A 6849-nucleotide genomic window follows, 5' to 3' on the forward strand; every position below is an offset into this window, starting at 1 on the left:
ATAACATGATGTGTACATTCTTTTTTCAGTAGTGATGAAAACAATTAACATGAAGAGCCCAGAGAAATATATCTTAATATCACTGAATGACTAAATAAACAAACACAAACATTAGAACATATAATATTAAAATGTTCAGAAAATTCATAAAGCCAGAAGTTTCCACAAACAGTTTTAAAGTAGTGATATTCTTTTGAGTTGCAATAAATTTATGACTGGTTTATTTATAACTCTTAACTTTTAAAAGGATTTATATCATGTTTTCCATTTCCGTCTTTGAGCGTTACATTGTGATATGATGTTGTACCCTCGTCAGAAAGAAGAAACACCTGGACTGTTGCTTTGCTCTTTTATGCATGAAGGAGCAATCCTTTATGCTAAAGGATTGCAATCCATTCAATCCATTCTGGGGTTCCTAATTGCCTGCTCTCACAAAGCTCCGCCTATTTCCACAAAGCTCCGCCTTGGAGCTGCAGTCTCCAGCTGAGCTCCTCACCCAGCGCCCCTCCCAAAACCTCCCCCACTTACCTCCTCCAGACTAGCGACAGCAACAATTAGCAAACGCCTGGTGGACCTGCTAAGCTCATCATTGGATCTACAACTCCTAAGCTTCGTAATGATGTGTTTAATGGAGAGTGATGGAAGGAGTAGGAGGTTCTTACAGAGACAGAGGCCAATTTCAACCTGTTGCCTACAGCCATGATGCAATGTCAAGTATTTTTGATAAATATAGCATTTTGTTTTTTTATTACAACTGAAGTTAATATTGTGTTATAAATGACACTGTGCCTGGAGAATACATAATACTGCCCCTTCTAAAGGTCAGGCAGGTTCTGTCCAGGTCTCTGTTTGTTGGACTCCTCCATGGTTTTGAGAAGGACATGAACATTTTAGGTTGAGCTTGAAATGGCTAATATTAGCTGAAGACGGGACAGATGTTAGCACACTACTGATTTAAGGATTTGTTCTCCTACAAAATGAGTGTGAGATAACATTTATCTACCACAGGTAAGAGAGGTTTTGCTGATATTAACCTCTTTGAAAAATCCCAACTATTCCTGTGGGACACTTGATAGAAATAATACTAACAATAAACAAATAAAAAAAGGACAAAATATGCAATAAAAGTCTGGTCAATAAACTGACAGCCAATGGGCAAACAATAAAGATTTAGTTTTATTTGACTGAGAATTTATCATTTGTAGAAGTAAAAACAAACAAACAAACAAACAAAAAAACACATTATAAACAATTTGTTAGGGAGACTGATGAATAAACTCTCAAAATAAAGGAAGGAGACACCTGGTAGTCCAAAGCAGTAAATGACCCAAATTGACACCTCAGTCACAAATTTAGAAACATCACTGAATATAAAGAAGGGAGACAGAGGAGGTCAGTGATTGGATTAGCCATTTGGATGTGAAGATAAGCTAGTGAGGACAGCTGGCATTGCGCCTCCATGGCCTCCCTGATAACAAAGCTAATCCATCCATCTTAACCTCCTAGCCTCCGCTTTGATTCCCCTCATCAAACATCCCGCTACCCCATTGTTAGCCATGTTTGCTGCCTATCCTGCCACTGCTCTCTGGCCATAACTCTTCACTCTGCTGTGTAGTGACTGGGTCAGCCATTAATTTAGGTGAAGTGCCACTGTGTCTGCCTGCTGCTGGGCGCAGCCAGTCGAGCAGAACTGCTCTCCTGAATGAAAGAGACATGCTGCCTGTCATCTTTCACTTGCCAGGCTTGTAAGGTCCTCCAGGCCTTCTTTACATAACACTCACTTCCGCAGGTCCTCACAGTGACGGGCAAGACAAATTGCAATATTAAGGCTAAACTATCGGCAGGACATTTACTGTGGCCAAAACTTAACTGGACTCATAAGTCAGTTTCAGCAGACAGCCAGTCACTGAGGATGTAGCACATACAGCGGGGCGCTGAGTCAGACCTGTTCGTTTTGCTCTGGTAACCTTTCCTGTCATAGCGCCCTCAAATGGTTGACCACTAATTCAAATGTGCATTGTTTATAAAAATGAAGCTCAGAAAAAACATTTAGTTGATCTCATTTCCCCTCATGCCTACTCTTAATCCCACATTCTGCCCATTCCGGATGCGGGTAGAGAATGTTGAGTGTTTTCTCTCTGCTTGTTGTTCTACTGTGGTAGAAAGGTGAAGGTGATCTGCTTTCTAACGCTGGGAGTTTGAGATTTCTAAGAAAAAAACAGCAAAAAGCATGTTTTATTTCTCTGTTACAGCAGCTGTATCATATTTGTCGAAGGGCTTTGCTCGGCATCATTATCAGAACCTCTCAACAAACATGATAGTTAGGGTACACAGGTTCTTAATTGTCCATTAAATGTACATTATTTTGTCAAAAACAAAAAAATATAAAAACAAAGTTTCTCTTTATATGGAAACCCAGCAGGTTGCATGCAGTCATTGACTTGCATTCTCTCCTCCTGGACGAGCATATAGTGACTTTACAGCAGTCTCTCACACTAAGCATGCACGTAGCGAGAGTGGAGAAGAAAAACTCTCCTTAAGAGGAGAAAATCTTCAACAGAACCAGAACCAGAACCTTTTTCAGTATCAAGGCCATCTTCCACGACTAACTGGGGGTTTGGGAAGTCAGAGCAGAGACACTCAAAAAACCAGAAGAACTGATGTAGGATTACTTTCTGTTAATGAAAAGTAAAAAGTTAACAGTAGGAGAGGGAGAATTGGTTGATGACAGCACTATGTCATCAACTAACCAATCAGAATACTAGACCAGGTGTAACTTCTATAGACAGAAAAATAATTGTGATGGGTATTTTTCTCGAACCTACATAAAGAACCACAGACAACGTATATGAATTTTATGACAAAGCTTTTGCAAAAGGAGAAGTCTCCGATAGCAGCTTTTCCAAGCTGTTCACAGAGAGTTCTGATCTGCTTTCACGTGAGTTCCTTCTTTTATTGTCAAAGAAAAACAGTCACAGGGGGCAGTCAGTAAAAACAACAGAGGTCGTAAAACTTCTAACCCAAACACTAGCAGCCCAGTTCCAGGTGTGATATCTGATCTACGGTCTGAGCCCAGTTCAGCTCTAGGTCAAACTATCAACTAAGAAAAGGGTAGATAACACAAGAAGAATTTAAGGTCTGAGAACCACAGAGTTTGACTGTCTCACATGAAGATAAACAGACAGTCGTAACCTCCAGGTCAGTTTATACACAAATAAGGAAGAGAACACTTTAAACTAAAAATCACAATAATACTGATTAACATTAGACTGAATATGAACTAAAGTAATAACAAAATGATAATACCAAAAATCTCTATCAAATTGAGAGAAAACAAAGTTAACAGTTGAAATAACAACAAATAATGCAAACTGTAGAGGAGTAGAAGAAAATGGTCAGTTTGTCCTCCAGAAGTGAAGATTATGGCAGCTGCTGCTATAGCCAGTCTAACTTCAAGTTTTAACAAAAGGGAAAGTTGTGAGTCTTAAAAGTATGCAAGGGGTCTGATTCACGGGCCACAACTGGGATCTGGTTCGACATGAGAGGAGCCTGAGAAGCAAAAGATCTGCCTCCCATTCTACTTTTAGAAATGGTGTTAAACTGATATTCTTCAAACAGAAGCATAAATATGTTGAGCATCCCTACTTCTGATTCTAGGAGAAGCGTTTCTGGCATGAGGACCAGTAATCACCTCTGCAGATCACGTTGAGGGTGGGAGACTCCAACCTCGAATATGTTTGCACCCACATGATGACTGGCTTCAAACAAGGACTGTAGTACACAGAATCGCTGTTTGGTATGTGAATTTGTTTGGTATCTGTTTGATTTTATACAGCAATCCCTCTGTATTGAATCCTTCTGTCTGGTTTTACACCAAACAGGTGCAGGTGCTTCATCTGTATGCAGGTATACCTGGTTAAGCAATTACTTTTTTGTTTATTTTTGTTAAAAAAAAAAAAAATGTAACAATTGAGAAATTTAGCTTAAAGCTTCGACATTCAGAGTGAAACTATTAAATACACTCCATTTGTGGTGGAAAATGTATAGTAAATCAGAGCCTATATTTTAACTCCATTAAAGCTGCTCTCACCACTACAGTATAATATGTCAGATTTTTTTTTTTTTTGAGTTCACTAATAAAAGGTTTGTCTAGTGTAAAGTTAATCATATAATTAGAGTTCCATCTTCAGATTTCCTTCCTATGGAGAAAAAACTGCGGATTAACGCAAAAAGCTTTTCCATACGAAACTCCTGAAATGCCAAGCCAAGACATGAAATAATAATAATGATAAAAAAACAACAACCTGCAATTGTATTGCTGCTGTGCATCCCCATTCACCACTAGATGGAGTCCTTGAGGCGGCCGGGTGGAGGGTCCTCCTCCAGTACGTCATCCTCACACCGGGGACCAATTACCTCGTTACCTGCTGCTTTTAAGAGAGATGGAACGCCAGCTTCAACGCCGGAGTGCTGTCCAGTGATGGTGCCTCTCGCCCCTCCGAGTTATCTCCGAGTATCGGAGATAAAGAATTACTTTCAATACTGCTGTACTGAAAGTAATTCTTTCCTGTGACATCTGTTTTCCTCAGGTAAAACCTGAATCCAGATCTGGCTTTGACTCCTCGTGACGTCGCAGGCAGTTACCCCACTGCCCGAGTCTTCAGAACCTCCAAAGACAGTTGAAACTCGCCTCCAATCCAAGAGATCTGACTGGCAGTTCCAACACTCCGACGCCTTCAAGTACTTGCCTACCTGTCCGCCCTCCGACGCTGCCGCTCCATCCGACTCAGTTTACCTCTTCCTCAAATCAATCCACTCTCAAGACCACTGGGAAAGTAAACCCCACAGACCAAAGGACCCTCGGACCAACAATACCACGCCAACGCCGTTACTCATCTCCGTTCCTGTAAGTGCTTACCTGAACTCCTGCAAATCATTCAGAAATCCCACGGACTTGAACTCGCCTTCTCCCCTGTTCTCTTCAGTGCGCTGTTTGTCCAATGCCTCTCTGTTCAGCAGTCTGTTCCCTGAACAGAGGCATTGGACAAACAAATTTCATCTATGCTGTTTCCTCATGATGGCAAGCTCACCAGTTACTTCTGTTCTGGGTTAGAACACTAGAATACAGTCATCTCTGTAGAACCTTTCTAGACATTTTCTAATTTTTGGTCAGATTTCATAGTTTATCTAAATCCTACAATTAACTGAATAAATGAGTTTTAAATACTTTGTTCAAATTCAGGTATTTACATCCTTACTGTGGTGTACATGGGTCTTCCAAATGGATAATAAAAGCAAGCAATCAAACTGGTTACAAAGTAGTTTAAGAATGTCATTGATTTGAAGAGGCCATCACAAAGTCCTAATATCAGTACCAAAAATGAAGGGCAAAGCAGCCTAAAAACCTGCCCCAGTTACACCAGTCCTGTCTGGAGGAATGGGACAAAATTATAGTAAAGTAATGCTGTGGAAAATTACTGATTTGACCAAAATCATTGTTTAAAGGTTGCTCTAAAGGAAATGTAAGAATTAAAGCTTAAGGAAAGTTTTTATTAATCAAATGCAAATAACTTTGATAATCATCCAAACCAGGAAAAGTTTTGCTTGGTTTAATATTGGGCAGTGAAAATTAAAATTGGTTTGTCTTGTATGTAGGTTATGTAAAAACTTGGTTTCAAATGTACGCATGTATCAGAGTAGTATTTATTTCAAAGTGTTTAGCATCTCACATCATTACACCGTGATTCCAAGCCTTTAAGGGATTCCAACATGAATAAATTTGTCCTTGTTAGCAGCCCCACTCACACAGCGTGTCCTTGAGAAGCACCAGAGTCCTACCAGCCTCCATGGATGCAGGATGGTTTTCCTTTGAGATGGGCAGGAATGTTTTCCACATGAAAGCAAAGGCAGTAAACAAAGCTGGCTCAAAGGGTTTCCCACCAAGGTTAACACAGCATCTGTACCAAGTTGCCATTAACCAGGAGTAAGTCTACTGCATTGACATACAGTATAACTGCCCACCAGTGGCCCTGCAGGTTGCTTTTCATTAGCTGCTTCCCTACTCAACACTTTATCAGAGATGTAATTGTTGTGGGATTTGGTGATGCTGCGGCAAAGGAGTGCTGAAAATAAAATTGATCAAACAAGGGAACACCTGTCGGGTGCAGCCGCCTGGAGGATTGGGGGAGGTGGGTTCCTCTGCAGAGGCTTAAAGAACGACTTCTATTGAAGATGGCCTGATTCGGTTCCCTGACTCAGTTAAGCTCCACTATACCAACATGTGTATACATTCTAGTTAAAATTAAATAAATTTACCATAGAGTTGGTGGATGTCTCTCGGAGTGCATGCTGAGTCACTTCAAAGCCATGTGCTGCATCCTTCAGAGACACTTGCAGTCTGATGATTACTAGCACCTAATGACCATTAAAAGGCTCCACCCCCACAGGCTGATTAGCAAAGTCAAGGAATGTAGTCTGGCAGTGCAATGTTGATCACATCAATTTGTCTAATCAGGCTAAATTCACTTTAATAAAAAGACACTCCTCATTTGACAACTTTATTTACGCTCCGTTACTCAAGCATTGCTCCCAAGATGCGCAACAACGACTGAGGGAAGTGGGCTATCTGAGTGAATCAAAGCTGCAGTTTTTAATGCATATTTAATCATGGAAAGATTCTTTATATCCAAAAACAAGTCATTAATATGATTCATCAGCATGCACATGCACAAACACGCCTGAGAACATACTTTTAAGAGCTCACGTTGAAATTCTGGGGAACAGCCTAATGTAATTTTAATCAGTTTGACAAAATAATTTGGTTCTAGCTGACTGAATTCAAGGCATCTC

The 6849-nt window shown here is 40.3% G+C and overlaps 1 long non-coding RNA gene across 1 annotated transcript; it reads left to right on the forward strand.

Moving 5' to 3' along the window:
* Positions 1-4466: 4466 nt before the first annotated feature.
* On the forward strand, positions 4467-5302 carry LOC106962384 (uncharacterized). Its single transcript, XR_001427966.1, has 2 exons — positions 4467-4906; positions 4986-5302. It is a non-coding gene; the product is annotated as an uncharacterized LOC106962384 (long non-coding RNA).
* Positions 5303-6849: the final 1547 nt, after the last annotated feature.

Source organism: Poecilia latipinna, unplaced genomic scaffold (genome assembly GCF_001443285.1).
Source record: "Poecilia latipinna isolate Pla-1442-1.1 unplaced genomic scaffold, P_latipinna-1.0 Scaffold1406, whole genome shotgun sequence".
NCBI classification, from domain to species: domain Eukaryota; kingdom Metazoa; phylum Chordata; class Actinopteri; order Cyprinodontiformes; family Poeciliidae; genus Poecilia; species Poecilia latipinna.